Below are 17,279 nucleotides of genomic sequence, written 5' to 3'. Positions count from 1 at the left end.
CGTAAGCAGGGCTGTGGACAGTATTCCTACGCGCATTCTCAGCAGCATGATGAAAATAAAATTGAACGTATTTTTTTTATTGTCGGACTCGGTGGACTCGGTCAAAATCAGCACCGAGTCCGAGTCCGGCAAAAATGACCGGGTCCGACCGAGTCCCCGAGTCCGAGTCCACAGCCCTGGTTCAAAGTCAAAGTCAAAGTCAAAGTCTGCTTTATTGTCAATTTCTTCACGTCAAGACACACAAAGAGATCGAAATTACGTTCCCACTATCCCACGGTGACAAGACATAGTACATAATATACATACAAGTAAACAACAGAAAAAGTCAAAAGAAGAAGGCACAAACAATGAATAAATAAGAGTGATGAATAAATAATAAACAAATAACATAATAAATAAGAGGAGCAAAAATGGAGCAAGTGTGCATACAGCAGACAGTCAGAATATAGCGCAAAAGTACAGTGCGCTACGCAGAAGGGGGGAGAGAGTTCAGGATCCTAACAGCCTGGAGTATGAAGCTGTTGGTGAGTCCGGTGGTGCGGGAGCGCAGGCTCCTGTACCTCTTCCCAGATGGCAGAAGATCAAACAAAGAGTGAGCGGGGTGACTCACATAACTCACAATCGTGGTCGCCTTGCGGGTGAGATGGGAGGTGTAAATGTCCTTCAGGGAGGGGAGTGAAGCACCAATAATCTTACCAGCCGTGTTCACTATGCGCTGCAGGGCCTTCATGTTGTATTCAGTGCAGCTACCACCCCCAACAGTGTTGTTAGCTAGCTAAATGTTGTACAGAGAACGAGATGTACTGGAGTCAAATTCCTTGTTAGACATGCTCAAACTTGGCAAATAAATATTTATTTGATTTGATTTGAAAGAGAGGCACTGTCGGATTTTGGCGATGCGTTAGTGGTGGAAGTAGGAGGTCTTGACAACTGAGCTAACACGAGGGTGTAAGGACAGAGTAGGGTCGAAGTTAATGCTGAGGTTGCATGCCAGAGGGGAGGGAGTGATGGGTCCAGTTTTATTGTGGGAGGACTTAGTGCCTATGGAGAGGAGCTCTGTTTTGTCACTGTTGAGTTTGAAGAAGTTGTGGTCAGCCATATTTTTATTGTTGAGATGCAAGTTTCAAGGTGGTTGAGGGGAGGGTTTCAGGTTGGTGGGGTGCGTATGTAGATCTGGGTGTCATCAGTGTAACAGTTGAGTTTGCGGATGACATAACCAATGGGAAAGAGGTAGCAGATGAATAGGAGGGGGCCAAGAACTGAGCCTTGTGGAACCCCCTGTGTGACTGGGGAGAGGGTGTGGCCGGAGAGAGAGACAAACTGGTTCCTGTTAGTGAGATAAGAGGTGAGCCAGTCAAGTGTAGTGCCCTCAACACCTAGTTGACGTCGCCTTTGAAGAAGGATTGATTGATAGAACTTTATTCATCCCACAGCGGGGAAAATCACTTGTCACAGCAGCGGATATGAGTGCAAGAATAATGCGAGTGCAAGAATAAAACAAGTGCAAACATTTTAAAAAAGGGTAAATAACAGACAAGGACAAACACTAGTACTAGCCGCTAGTAGAGATGAAAAACATTCATTTTATCAGGTGCCACGCATGTTGTAAAGTCTGACAGAAGAGGGAATGAAGGACCTGCGGAACCGTTCCTTCCTACACCGAGGGTGCAAATGTCTGCCGCTAAAGGAGCTGCTCAGGGACCGCACAATCTCATGGAGGGGGTGAGAGGTGTTGTCCATGATGGATTTAAGCTTAATCAACGTCCTCCTCTCACCCACAACCTCAATGGAGTCCAGGGGACAGACCAGGACAGAGCTCGCTCTTCTGACCATCTTATTCAGTCTACCCCTGTCCCGGTCAATACTGCCCCCACCCCAGCAGACCACAGCGTAGAGGATGGCTGAGGCCACCACAGAGTCATAGAAGGTCCGGAGGAGAGCCCTGCACACACCGAAGGACCTCAGTCTCCTCAGCAGGTGGAGGCGACTCTGGCCCTTTTTGTACAGGGCGTGGATGTGACCAGTCCAGTTCAGTTTGTTGTTAAGGCAAACACCCAGGATAGTTCTCCACTATCTCAATGTCCGATCCCTGGATGTTCACCGGAGTGAAGATGGGCGCTGTCCTCCCGAAGCTCACAATCAACTCCTTCGTCTTGCTGGTGTTCAGCTGAAGCTGGTTGAGCTCACACCAGCTGACAAAGTCCTTGATGACCGTCCTATATTCCAGATCGTTCCCCTCCGAGACATATCCAACAATGGCCGTGTTGTCGGAGAACTTCTGGATGTGGCAGTGAGCGGTATCGTGGGTAAAGTCTGAAATGAACAGGGTGAAAAGGAAAGGAGAGAGCACCATACCCTGGGGGACACCTGTGCTCCAGCGCACCACGTCGGACTCACAGTGATGTAACCTCACATACTGCGGCCGGTCGGTGAGGAAGTCCGTTGTCCATCCAGCCAGGCGCTGGTCCACACCCACCTTCTCCATCTTCACCCTAAGCAGTGACGGCTGGATGGTGTTAAAAGCGCTGGAGAAATCGAAGAACATGATCCTCCCAGTGCTCCTGTTGTCCTCCAGGCGAAACGGTGTTCTGTGCAGTAAATAAATCACTGCATCGTCCACCCCAACACCAGGCCCCTTTCATCAATGGAAGCCATCAGTGACGTGTGGTTAGGTTCATGACTGGAGAGGCACTGTTGGAATAATTTAGCGGTGAAGCCTTGGCCTGCCTTATATTTTACGAGTTGAACTCCTTTCGTTCAACTAAGTTCTTCTTATCTTATCTAGTTCCAGGGATGTCCTTTGACTCCCAATCCGTTTTACGTATCCTTCCTGTCCTTCTCTTATGCGTTTGTTAACTGCTGTGACTAGCGATGAGCAAAGCTCCTTTGCACAGGCAAAATGTTCTTTGTTTAGTTCAAAGGAACTTCTTTCCTTTTTATTTAACTGTAGCTTTGATTCATAGATTGTTGTTGATCGGAACTGCTTTTCTTTGTAAGTGTTATAGAAAAGACGTACAGTTTGAAGTAGTTGCATATAAGTCATCCCACATTTACTCAATGTTTGTTTAAGGAACTGCATACAAGTTACCTCACATTTAGTTAATGTGTGTTGAAGTGTTTAGGGTTAGTTACTCATTATTATTGTGTGTTGTGATAGTTTACCAAGAAGATAAACATAGCAAAGGTTAAGTTGCATTGTTCCACAGGAAAGCGGCATTCAACATGGTTCAAGTTATCTGATCACAGCCGAGGACGAGTCAGCCAACCATGGAGAAGACAGCCGTTTGAGGAAACAGGACAGACTCTGCAATTCCAGTGCTGGGGTCACGGGCCGACAATTAAATGTTGAATCACACCACACTACATTCCTTAGATAGGCAGCGTTGCTACAGTTCCAAATCCCCTCCCTTTAGTGTAGCAACGCCTCTGTAACCAGGGCAACCAAAATATTAAAAAGAGGAGTACTCAGAGGAAGGACTCAGAATTTATGGAGATTGTAACTGAGCTTCTTTTCTCTATCGTTCTCCTCGCAAGTAAACCTATACTGGTTTTCTTCTCCTCTTTGTTCCAGCGTGTGGTTTAATGTCTGATGGTACTTAAACCTGACAGGCACTGACGTCACCCCCCGCCCCCTCCCCGGTTGAATTTGTCCGTGTCACCTAACCGTGTCACAAAAAAGATTGGGGAACGCTGCTCGCGAGTACCTTATTCATTATTTAATTTGAACTATCTTAATTGTGTGGTGTTCGGGTCCGTGGGACCCCGTTTTCATTTTTTATTAAAAGAAAAATGATACAATTAATTTATTTTTCAACTGAGACTCACTGGCTTTGGCTCATTTTCTGTGAAGAACATATATCAGAACACATATTTAATGACCACACACCATACACCCCCACTACACATTTCTATTACATATAAAATGTCCGGGTCCACTGGACCCTGGGCTAATAGAAATGTAGAAATTGATGTTCTGTGTAGTACACACACATACAAACGCACACACACCCACACGCACACACACAAACACACACATGCACGGCAGGCCTAGACAGGAGGAGGACAAAGTGTAGGTACACAGACCATCAGTGGGTCAAATGTGCGAGAAAATGAGAGCAGTCAGTGTTGACAAACAATGTTGCAACCTTGTGTGGGAACCGCAGGTGCAGAAACATAAAAGAAACAGTTCCCACACATTGTTTGTCAACACTAATCTTCTCGCACATTTGACCCTCTGTCAATCTGCTACAAATTGGAGGCGGGACACTATAATTATAACTTTGCCAGTGTGGTTTCTTATCACATTTGATCAATGTGGCCAAAAGGTACTCTGCGCAGAGGGTTCGAAATTGATTTTGGAAGACAGTTTTTGATTATGATGTAGAGCAGACATAGGCAAACTACGGCCCGCGGGCCACATCCGGCCCACGGGGCCGTTTAATCCGGCCCGCCAAACCTGAATAAATTGTATTGTTAATTTTTTTTGGGTTCATTTTCCCTGCAATTACTATGTTTCCCCAGTAGATGGGGAAGCGCCCGCCCGCGCATTTACTCCCGGGAGCCGTGTCAGAAAGCTCGGTGCACACTCACAAGTGCGTGTGCGTACTCAGTAGTACGTAGTAATTTCATCTATCAGTGCCGAATTTCGAGTGTAGGCTGTGACGTCAATATTCTCGTAATTCGCGCGCTGAGTTTTCAGATACAGTTTTACGCTAATGCCACCCACAAACCTTCCCCTGGAATCCTTCCATTAAAATGAGTGGCCCGAAGAAAAGAAAGGTGGACACTGAGTGCCGAATGTTAAAATAGAGTGGACAATTTGGCTCGACCTGTGTGTGAGAAGACGTTCACCCACGAACGTCAACAAAGCCCGTCACAGATCTAGGTTCACAGACCGACACCTCGGCTCTATCCTAAGAATTACCACAACAAATTTTACTCCAGACTATGATGCACTAGCAAAAAAGGGAAACCAACAATACTATTGATTTCTTTATTACTTTATTTAGATGTATTCTTTCACTGATTCTTCAAGATTATGTATTTGGTCAGAATGTTTGCCGTTGGATGTGATTTCGCCTCATTAGATAAACATATTTCATAAATCTGACCTGCAGGCGCTGAAGTGATGGAAAATGTTATTCATCATAACAGTGTCGTATTTAATAAGAATCACTGATAATAGTTTTTTGGTGAAAGATTTTTTTAATGCTGTTAATAAATGCATTTGTTTTCAAAAAGCTTTTTTTAATATCCATGCTTTAGTATCTACTAAAAGTAAAAACCTTTTATGCAATGACCTTTACATGTCATTTATATTACTTCACACAAACACTACATCCATCTGCTCCTGGTTCGGCCACCCGGTCAAAATTTAGAACCCAATTCGGCCCGCATGTCAAAAAGTTTGCCCACCCCTGATGTAGAGGGAGAAGATTCAGAAGAAGAAGGCATTTTATTCATGCACGAAGCGCTAAATTACATTAAACTAGCGAGAGACACGTATAGCTCCAGAGTAGACGGGACCACGAAATAAAGAAAAGGGTGATGCAACACAATGTCATCAACATCGACTGCCTTTAGCTTAAAAGCGGCATCATATGTATTTCTTTTGTCCCCCATAATGACGGTTTGTGTATGAAAGTTCCTTTCAGTAATGTCCGTCTTGATCTCGTTCTGTCTCTTCTTTGTGTGAATTATACGGCACTATTTGCCTGGCGGATGGACATGCGATCAACACACCACTTATCTCCCCAGTGACCGTGTCCATATATCCCTCCGCCCAGCAAAGCGGTGCCGCACAACAGCGGTCCACAACCTTTTTACGAGTGTATAAAAGTGATCAAGTCATCACAAAAATCATGGAAAAAATCCTATATAAGCCCGCCGTAATGACGGTTTGTGTATAAAAGCTTCCTTTCAGTAATGTCCGTCTTGATCTCGTTCTGTCTCTTCTTTGTGTGAATTATACGGCACTATTTGCCTGGCAGATGGACATGCGATCAACACACCACTTTTCTCCCCAGTGACCGTGTCCATATATCCCTCCGCCCACCAAAGCAGTGCCGCACAACAGCGGTCCACAGCCTTTTTATGAGTGTATAAAAGTGATCAAGTCATCACAAAAATCACGGAAAAAATCCTATATAAGCCGCATGGTTCAAATTTTGGAAAAAAGTCGCGGCTTATAGTCCGAAATTTACGGTATATCTTGTCATGGGACAACACTGAAGAAATGACACTTTGATCCAATGTTAAGTAGTCACTGTAAAGCTTGGATAGCAAAGTAAGTTTATTGTTACTTCCAAGTAACTCAAAATACAACAATGAATGTGAAAAATGCTAGCAACAAGAGTGAGTACACCCCAACTGAAATTGTCAAAATCAGACCCAAATGTCAATATTTTGTGTGGCCACCATTATTATTTTCATTGTTTACTCATCTCACTGAAACATTTAAGCCTACCAAGCAGAAACATATCCATTCTTGATGTAGAGTCTCTCCTAATATTTATCACAGTGACTAACTGACCTTAATCACGATTGACAAAATCAGTCAATTGTACATATTTTGAACATAATGGCTGGGTGGGAGAAGGAGTTAGGCCCTAACCCCTTCTTCTCTGAAGCTGCCAAGACATACAGTTACACAGCGCTGTGAAGCCATGGCTGAGTATGTAATCCAGCAAATTTAGAAGGATAAAAGTGATTGTGTTTTTCACTCCAGTTGGACGACTCTACTGACGAGAATGACAGCGCAGATGTGCATTCTCATTCATATAGTGTTTAGTGACCTCACTGCAACAGGAGTGGACGATACTTCCCATGAAAGAAAAAAATTCATTTTATTTTTTATTGAGAAAACTCCCAGTATACAAATTGGAATCTATTACGATTGATGGAGCACCCGCAATGGTTGGCCGCATATTGCCAAATGCAGGCAGGACGATGCTTTTGCAGATTTCTTGAACTACCATTGCATAATCCACCAACAAACGTTTTAGAGCTAAAATGCTCAAATTGAAAGAGATCATGGATGTGACAACAAAGATTGCCTGTTTTATTCGAGCCAGATCTCTTCAAAGACGGTTATTCCGTGCCCACCTGGAGAAGGTTGACGAGCTGAAAAGGTTTGAGCACCCCTCCTCTATATGATGATCATCACCCATTAAGAACCATTACTAAGAAGAGTTATAGTCAAAAACCATGAATGACGCTGACTATATAAATGCTTGTGAAAAGAAAATGTTCACAGTTTTTGACATTCTGAACTAAAGAAGCTGATTTACATTCCAAACTTCTACATGTGATGATCTTTCAATTTAACTAGGGACACATTTTCAATATTCCCACAACAAAATATTTGTATTTTGACCAGCATAATAGACATTCTGGCAGAATCCAACTGAATTCCCCACTCATATGTGGGTTTGGGTTCCGGACGTGCTGTGTTTTTAAGATTGTGTAGTGCTTTCTCCAAGCACAACATAATTCACTTTACTATATGTGTGTTCTGTTGTATGTTATGAAGTTCTGATTAAATTTAGAGTTGCGGTTCCTTTAAGAGTTCCGATGACGTTTTGTTCTGCCATGCGCATGGGATGTACTCTGGTCAGTAAATAAACATGGCTCACAGAGTCTGAATGTGAGAAGTTTTCGGCTCATTTTCTACGCCTTTAAAGTACTACATGGTATCTGCCCTCGGACGTTCTACAGCTTTGAGGGTGGTGAGCCTTCTTAAACGTCCTCCTCTGACGAGAAAGTATGAATGTCTGAAGGAATATTTACTAAAGACATTTGAACTGTCTGGCACTGAGAGGACCTGTAGGCATTTCTCTCATCAGGGGCTCGGTGACAGTAAGCCCTCAGAACTAATGGACTGGATGCTCGATCTGCTGGGTGACATCAAGCCGGATTTCCTTTTCCTCTACCCTTTCCTGCGCCAACTGCCTGCTCATGTGAGAGCTGCTTTGGCCAACACTGCCAGCACGGATTGCAGAGATGTGGCAGCTGAGGCTGACTAGTCCTGGCTAGTCAGCAGAGTTGCACAGCTGCCCTCCTCCCTACTGGTCTTGGATCTGATGTACTGGATGGTCACACGCTCGTCGCAGCAGCATCTCCACCTCGTCAAAAGTCTTCAGGTGTGTGCTTTTACCATGCCAAGTTTGGCTCCAAGGCCGCTCTCTATGCAGCTTCGGTGGTGTGGGAAACACCAAGGCTAGCGCTAGTGGCCGTGAGCGTCGGCCATGCCGGCAGGCTGCTCTGCATCAACGACTCCGTCTCCGACCGATGTTTCCTCTGCGACACAGAGGCGCCGCGGAGTCCACTGCCTGCTTCACAGGTGGACGTGGTGGCGGACACCCACAGCCCCCCCATGGAAGCCGCTAATGGAAGCCCTATAGACGTATGGCACAAGGCGTGTTGAACTGTATATTTGGGGGCATCGCTTTGGCTGGGACTTTGTGATGGCCAAGGTCGCTGCCCACCTTCTCCTCTTCCACAGCAAATTACAGTGTCGAGCACCACATTGACACCACTGGCCCGCCCGTATACGCCCACGCTCGTCGCCTCGAGCCAAACAAGCTTGCCGTAGCCAAGACGGAGTTCGAGTCCATGGAGCGCCTGGGGATTGTTCGACGCTCCAACAGTCCTTGGGCCTCCCCCCTTCACCTCGTCCCCAAACCAGGAGGGGGTTGAAGTCCTTGCGAGGACTACCGACGGGTCAACGACGCGACAACGCCTGACCGCTACCCGGTGCCCCACATCCAGGATTTTGCAGCACACCTGGCTGGCAAGGTCATTTTTTCAAAGACGGTTTCCATCAGGTGCCCGCACACCCTCTCGACATCCCAAACACAGCTGTAATCCCACCATTTGGTTTGTTTGAGTTCCTGCACACACCATTTGGGCTCAAAAATGCTGCTCAAACTTTCCAGCGACTCATGGACTACGTGTTACGGGATCTGCCTTTTGCGTTTGTGTACCTTGACAACATCCGTGTGGCCAGTTCATCACCTTCAGAGCACCTTTTGCACCTTTGCACTCTGTTTGAGCGCCTTACAGAGCGCGGGTTGTTAGGGTTTGCAGAATATCTTCATCGTATGATTATGTTGGAATGTAACCTGTAATAATTTACCTAGCTTGTCCTGTCTTAACAAAAGTAGTAGACCAAAGTGCTAAGATCTTTTCACCTGATTGACTAGCTGCAGAGGAAGCAATCAAAGTTGCTTTGTTTACACAAAGTCGTAAAAGGCCCCCTGCTATGCTTTGATCAGCAGGGAAGCGGCTTCACCCCATCCTGTGTTCCCACACCCCCACTTTCAACCCCACTCTGTTTCTCTCAATAAATATGCACCTGATGAGGCCTGAGTCAGACTTCATTCGACCATCGCTGTAAGCACAGCGACGAGTGAACTCTCCACCTGCAGGTGTCTGAAACGACTAACTTGTCTCCAGTGTGGTTCTTGCAAAATAAGTTAGAGTGAGCACTACCCTAACACGGGTCATCATCAATCTTGTCAAGTGCGAGTTTGACCTTTCCACCAAGGACTTTCTGGGGCACAGAGTCACAAAGGACGGGACCGTTCCTCTCCCGTCAAAAGTAGAGGTCATCACTACTTTCCCGCGCCCAGTCACTGTCAAAGCCTCACAGGAGTTCCTTGGCATGGTTAACTTCTACCACTGTTTTCTCCCCAGGGCTGCCCAAACCATGTGACCCTTGTTTGAAGCTCTGAAAGGTGGCAAGAATAAACACCCTGTGGACTGGAACCCATAAAGGGACAAGGCTTTTGCGGCCGCTAAGACTGCCCTGGCTAAGGCTGCCATGTTGGCCCATCCCGCCTCCTCTGTCCAATCGCACTTACCACAGATTCCTCAGACTATGCAGTTGGTGCGGTTTACAAACTGTGGGTGGGTAATGCTTGGCAGCCGCTCGCCTTTTTCAGAAGGCAGTTACTATGTCCCAGTGAACGGAAGTGCAGCACCTTCGACCGGGAGCTACTTGGTGTGTACCTCGCCATCCGACACTTTCGTTCACTGCTGGAGGGACGCCGGTTCACTGTTTTTCTGAACCACGAGCCTTTGAATTTCACAATGTCCAAAGTCATTCAACTATGCTCTGGCAGGTAACAGCGGCAGCTGACTTACATCTCGGAATTCACGATGGACATTGCACACCTTTCTGGAAAACACAACCAGGTTTCAGACTGCCTCTACCGTGCTGTTGCGGGAACGGTCCACCTCGGCCTGGACTACGGCAGCATGGCAGCAGAGCAGGCCACTGATCTGGATGGGAAGGCTTTCTGTTCATCCCCTACTGGACTGCAGCTGTATGAGGTGGTATTCGACGACGCTGGCACCACTCTGCTTTGTGACATCTCTATGGGCTCTCCTAGGCCTGTTGTGCGTGTGAAGTGCAGGTGGCTTGATTTCGACGCCATCCATGGCCTCTCACACACCGGTACCAAAGCCTCACAACGGCTGGTGGCAGCCAAGTATGTGTAGCACCGACTTAAAAAAGACGTGAGGGACTGGGTGAACACCTGTGTTGAATGCCAACGTGCCGAAGTACACCGCCACACCAAAGCGCCACTGGAACAGTTTCAAGTGCCGGAACGATGTTTCAACCACGTCAACATCGACCTAGTTGGCCCACTTCCACCCTCGCAGGGGAACACTAACGTGCTCACCATGGTGGACAGGACACTACGGTGGTCTGAAGCTGTTCCTCTGTCATCTAAAACAGTGGTCCCCAACCTTTTTTGCACCACGGACCGGTTACGTGTCAGAAATATTTTCGCGGACCGGCCTTTATATAAATAAATATATTTATATATTTATTATTTAAATATTTATATATATAAATAGGATGAAATAAAATGATACGACTGGCATAAAAACAAATATAAACCACATAAAAATAAAACGTTGAATTAGTGGGAGCACCGAGCTCTTTTCTCAGAAATGAGCCGTTCCCATCTAGGCGTAATCGGAGACAATGACACCCAAAGTGGTTAAGGTTTGTCTTTAAATGCAGGATGCTTGGTCTCCATGTGCCGAAGCAGGTTTGAAGGCTTCATTGCCTCGTTAGCTAGCCTTTCGCCACATATGCGGAGTGCACTTGGCGCGTCAGAGTCACCTGTGGCAATAAATCCATATTTTAAGTAGGACTCCAGAAATGTTCTTTTAAATGCAGCTTTCCTTTTCTTAGAAGTCGTAGCCTCTTCTTCTTCAGTGTCCTCATTGGACGTTTTTCCCTTTCCGAAGAAGCTTTCCAAACTTCTCTGTTTCTTGCTCATTTTTGCTTGCCTCGCGGGCTTGACTGTGGTGACATGTCACGTGACCGAGACGAGCGCCCTGTGTCAAGAGTCCTTATTTTTCAGATGCACCGACAGATGTAATTGGGAGAGATTCGCCAATTTTTTTATATTTTTCAAAATAAATTCTTACTCATTTTTGCTAGCTTTGCGGGCTCGACTGGGGAAACATGTCACGTGACCGGGACGAGCGTCTTAACCTGAATGAATTGATCGTCAATGAAAAAAAAATAAATAAAAATATATATATATTTTCTTTTTTTTTCCTGTGCGGCTTGGCCCGGTACCAAGTGACCCGGTGGTTGGGGACCACTGATCTAAAACATCAGCTGCTGTGGCAGGGGCGTTTATTGGCTCCTGGGTGTCCCGTTTTGGCACCCCATCGGACATCTCAGACCGTGGCGTTCAGTTCACTTCTGAACTTTGGAACACTTCCTGACAGTTCCTGGGCTCACAAGCTACCCCCATGGGTCATGCTGGGCATCAGGACTGCACCAAAGGAAGACCTCCAGGCCTCCTTCGTGGAGCTGGTCTATGGTCAGCCACTACGGGTGCCTGGGGAGTTCGTCCCCAGCACCATGACCTTTTGGTCTGCCGCACTCCAACGCTCCAGCATGTTGGACAATGCCGGGCTGTTTGCTCCGTTTCCTACCTTTGCCAAACTCTCACATCCCCAGTAGCCTTCGGTTTGTTGGGTATGTCTTTATTCGAGTTGATAGCCACTGCGGAACTCTCCGTCCGCCTTAAGAAGGCCCTGTCCGTGTCGTGGAAACGGGGGACAAGCACTTTGTGGTAAACATTGGGGGCAAGTCAGAGTGTGTGTCTGTGGACCGCCTTAAACCAGCTCACCTAGATCTGGCCAGGCCTGTTGAGTTGGCGCATCCCCTGAAACGGGGTCAGCCTTCCCGTTCCTCCTGTCCCTCGGCCATGCCGCACGGGAGCCCTACAGACAGGCACGGAGGGGGCGGTTCCGCCTTCTCTCGTTCAGCGGAGCCGCATTGGAAGTTTGATTTGCCCCCCACGCCGTTGATCATCCATTCTTTTCTTTTCTCAGGTTTTCTTTTAATGTGAATTCTGGGGGGGGCATCTGTAGTAATTTCTCCAAGTCCGACATAATTCACTTCATCATATGTGTGTTCTGTTATATGTTGACGTTCTGATTAAATTTATAGTTGCGGTTCCTTTAAGAATTCCAGTGACGTTTACCGTGCCGGCTTTTTCTGTCATGCGCACGGGATGTAGTTCGGTCAGTTAATAAACACGACTCACAGAGTCTGAATGTTCTCCTTTTCGGCTCGTTTTCTACGCCTTTAAAGAAACGTCCACAATGTCTTTATTTTTATCCCCAAATGTCTCACAAGATCAATAACATCACCATCAGCTCCACCAGCCATCATGACCACATTCTACCGTGGCACCATTGAAAGCATCCTCTTCAGCTCTATCGCTGTCTGGGGTGGAAGCTGCACTGAATACAACAGGAAAACCCTCAGCGCATAGTGAACACAGCTGGAAGGATTATTGGTGCTTCACTCCCCTCCCTGAAGGCCACCTCCCACCTCACCCGCAAGGCGACCACAATTGTGAGTGATGTGAGTCACCCCGCTCATGATTTGTTTGATCTACTGCCCCCTGGAAAGAGGTACAGAAGCCTGCGCTCCCGCACCACCAGACTCACCAACAGCTTGTGCTACCGCACCGCCAGACTCACCAACAGCTTCATACTCCAGGCTGTTAGGATCCTGAACTCTCTCTCCCCTCTCCACCCTCCACCCTCGGCTGCATAACTTCCTGGTCTTTTGGACCTTGCACTACTCCACTTGCACTACTCTACTTGTACTTTTGCGCTATTATACTGACTGTCTGCTGTATGCGCAATTGCACCATTTCAACCAAGTTGTTCCTATTTATTCTATTTATTATTTGTATGTGCCTTCTTATTTTTACTTTTTATATTGTTTACTTGAATATTTTGTTTGTCTGTGGACCAAATGGGCGTAATATGTCTCGCCTCCACCGTGGGATAGTGGGAAACGCAATTTCTATCTCTTTGTATGTCTTGTTATGTGACAAAATTGACAATAAGGCAGACTTTGACTTTGATCTGAAGAAGCTGAAATAAAGGAACAAAACTGTCGTGCAATTTTGTCAGTAATAAAAACTTGTGACATTGTAAAGGCTTAAAAACCAGACAAAAAGGCTGAGAAATTTTCCATTGTTAGAATTGAATGGCTTGTGACTGAGTTGCTCGTGTGAAGCCGTGTGCGTCTGTTTACGGATGAGCGCAAAGAGAAGCATTTTGATTCGAGATGAGCATAGGGAACGATTATCTGCCATAAAAGTAATCCCTTTGCTGTCGAAAGCCAATTCTCATTTTGGCTATCAAATATTTTCACACAATTTCTGGAAATGAATGTTTCTGACGAGCACATGATGTCTCAAGAAAGGAATCACCACTTTTTGTTACATTTTTCTGAAATAATTCATGTCTTAAGCTTCATTTTGCCATTATTAGGCTAAAATGCTTTATTGTGTTAAGAAGGTTTTCTCACCATCACAAGCTGAATGTATACTGACACAAATTAGTACATAGAAGACCAGCACAAACACACCTCAGCAATTATGGAGACAGATTGACTACCCACACAACTCATGCAACAAACAGCCAGCCTGAACGCAGTCCTTTTTAATTACCAGGTTCAATCAGTGCACCTGATGGCACATCTGAAACCAATCACTGATGAAGCCATCCCCCCCTCCCCCCCTGCACTGATGGGTCAGATGGGTATGAGGGGCACCAATCAGGGATCACCACCAATCAGATTATGAGTGGCTTGTGGTCGGTTTCCGCTGTGATCTCCCCCCGCCCATACAAATAGTAATGAAATCGCTGACACGCGAACACTATGCTCAGACATTCCTTCTCGATTTGTGCATAGTTCCGCGCCGTCTGAGTAAGTGCCCGCGAAGCAAAGCTTACCGGCTGATTCTCATGCAGCAGGCAACAGCCAAGTCCCTTCTGACTCGCGTCACTCTGTATGGTGACTGGCTTGGTCACATCGTAGTATCGCAGGATCGGGGCCGACGTGACGAGTCGCTTAATCTCCTCGACCGCTGCGTCGTGTTTTGGCAGCCAATGCCATGGGACATCTTTGTCCAACAATCTCCGTAGTGGCTCACACACCTCAGAGAGGCGTGGCATGAACCTTGCGAGGTAGGTCACAAACCCAATGAATCGCTGCACGGCCTTGGCGTCCTCGGGGTGTGGCATGTCCCGGACCGCTCTGATTTTCTCCGGGTCTGCTCTAAGGCCCTCCGCTGATAGGATGTGTCCGTGAAAGTTGACCTCTCTGACCCTGAACACTAGTTTCTTTAAACTCAGTGTTAGCTTTACCTCCCTGCATCTTTGCGTGAGCGCTAACAGCTTTGCATCATGGTCCCGTGTGGCTATCTCATCTGTCCCCCCACACCCCACAATCAATATGTCATCTGCTATAGGTTCCACCCCATCTAACCCTGCCAGTAGCTCATGCTGCTTTCTCTGGTAAATCTCTGGGGCCACAGACACTCCAAACGGCAGCTTTAACCACCGCTTCCTGCCCCACGGCGTCCAGAACGTGGTGGTGTAACTGCTCTCTTCGTCTAATCTGCACTGTAGAAAGGCATCTCTTGCATCTACTAGTGTAAAGATGCGGGCCCTGGGCAGCTTGTGCAACACATCTTCAAGTGTTGGCATAATGTAGTGGGACCTCTTTAGAGCCTGATTTAATGACTTGGGATCTATGCAAATTCTCAACTTTTCTGCCTGCCTGACAATCACCATGTTGCTAATCCACTCAGTAGGCTCAGACACTGACGTTAGGTGGCCATCAGCCTCATACCTATCTAACTGGGCCTTGACTGCCTCCCTGAAGGCCACCGGGACGTTGCGTGGGGAAGCCTGCACCGGGGGTACATTACTATCTAGCACAAAATGAACATCCCCTGGGAGTGACTCAACTGGATCGTTGAAAACATCTGCGTACGTCTGTCCAAGATGTTGTCTGGTTAATGGCCCTGAGCTGCTGTGTCTCACCATAAGAAGTTCTTCTGGGATGGTGAAGTGCACCAATCCTAGCCGCAGACTCGTTTCGCCTGACAACATAGGTCTCTGCCCACTTCTCACTATTTCGAACCGTAGCCTGTGTACTCTGCCCCTCACTACGCACTTTGTGCGGAATATGCCCGCGGATTGCATGGATTGGCCTGAATACAATACTAGCCTGGTCTGGCTAGGTAGTAGCTTTGCCCCAGGGTCAAGTCTTCTCATGTCTTTTATGCTCATGACATCACATGTGGCCCCCGAATCTATCTGGCACCTCTGAAACCCACCATGCATTTTCAAGTTAACAAACCATTTCTTCCCTCGCCCCTGAACTGCCCCTATGCTCTCCGCTGTGTAAATGTGTGCTTCCATGTCAGACCTGTCCATGTCCTCGGGTACTTCACCGTCTGCCGCGTGTAGCTGTCTTGTGGCTTGGCCCCTCTTCATGCAAACCTTGGCAAAATGATTTGCGGTCCCACAGCTCCTACAGTTCTTTCTAAAGGCTGGGCAAAAATCACGCCCACGCCTGTGCGTGTTGCCGCAGAATCTGCACATAGAGCTGTCATATGTGTTAGGTGTCTGATGTCGAATTCTGTCCGGACGCTCCTGCCTGGGCGGGGGACGTGGCCGCGGGCCATCCATTGTGTGCACTGTCTCCGGAGGCCTGTCCTGCATGATCGCTTGTATCCTCGTGTCTGTCATCTCCGCCGTTCTGCATATGTCTATGGCCGATGCCAGTGTGAGATCTTTTTGTCTGAGCAGCCGGCGGCGCACACTTTCATCACTCACACCCAGCACCAGTCTGTCTCTGATCAAGTCCTCTTTGAGTTGTCCATACTCACATGAAGCAGCTTTCTCCCTCAGTTTCGTTACGAACACATCAGTGGACTCCCCTTCATCTTGCTTGCAGATTCCAAAAACAAATCTCTCAAATATGACGTTTCTAGCTGGTTTGAAGTACTCCTCCAAAGCATCAAGAATAACTTTAACATCCTTCCCTTGGTCCACCGTGAGACCCAAGTTATGCTTGTAAATGTGACGACATTCATTACCCATTACTCTCCGTAGGGTTGCTGCTTGGACTGGTTGCTTTTTCTCTGATAACCCCGTTGCCAGTAAATAGTCTTCAAATTCCCCTCTGAAATTGTCCCAATTGCTTGCCAGGTCGCCGCTCATCTTCATCTCCTCCGGTGGTGGTATATTCGTCGCCATGGCGGGTGGTGTCGTTAGCCTAGCAGGTCGCTAACCGCCGTTTCGCTCGTCTTTGCCTTCTGTCCGTCTGTCCCTCCTCACCGTCTTTCACTGGCCCCGCAGTGAAGCACAGCGCCGTCCCGCCGAACCGTGGTCGGGTCCAGTCACTTCTGACACCATGTTTGTGCGTAATATATGTATTGATATGAATGAGACCCAAGACGACAGTTGTTGTTCCAGTCACTCTCTGTATTCAACTCCCGCGGCTCGCCTCATGACGTCACACAACACAGCATCACATCCCTAACACCACCATCCAGAAAACGTGCTCAGCTCGTCGAGAAAATGCGATTTAAGCAATAAAACTAAAAATGCTTATAAAACATAAACCAAACGTTGCAGGTGGTCATTTCTTCAAGCGCAGTGATAAACTCGGCACTCTGAAGCCCCCAAGAGCACTTTTTACTATGCCAACCTAACCAGAGTGACGGGAGAGGCACCATCCAGAAAACGTGCTCAGCTCGTCGAGAAAATGCGATTTAAGCAATAAAACTAAAAATGCTTATAAAACATAAACCAAACGTTGCAGGTGGTCATTTCTTCATGCGCAGTGATAAACTCGGCACTCTGAAGCCCCCAAGAGCGCTTTTTACTATGCCAACCTAACCAGAGTGACGGGAGAGCCACCA

At 47.1% G+C, this 17,279-nt stretch overlaps 1 pseudogene; it reads left to right on the top strand.

Annotated features, from left to right (window-relative positions):
- Nucleotides 1-7,874: 7,874 nt before the first annotated feature.
- Nucleotides 7,875-11,995, top strand: LOC119137975 (annotated as a pseudogene).
- Nucleotides 11,996-17,279: the final 5,284 nt, after the last annotated feature.

This window comes from Syngnathus acus, chromosome 19 (genome assembly GCF_901709675.1).
Source record: "Syngnathus acus chromosome 19, fSynAcu1.2, whole genome shotgun sequence".
In the NCBI taxonomy this organism is placed as follows: domain Eukaryota; kingdom Metazoa; phylum Chordata; class Actinopteri; order Syngnathiformes; family Syngnathidae; genus Syngnathus; species Syngnathus acus.
The sequence above is the reverse complement of the archived record's forward strand: the minus strand, read 5'-3'. Positions and strand labels throughout refer to the sequence as shown.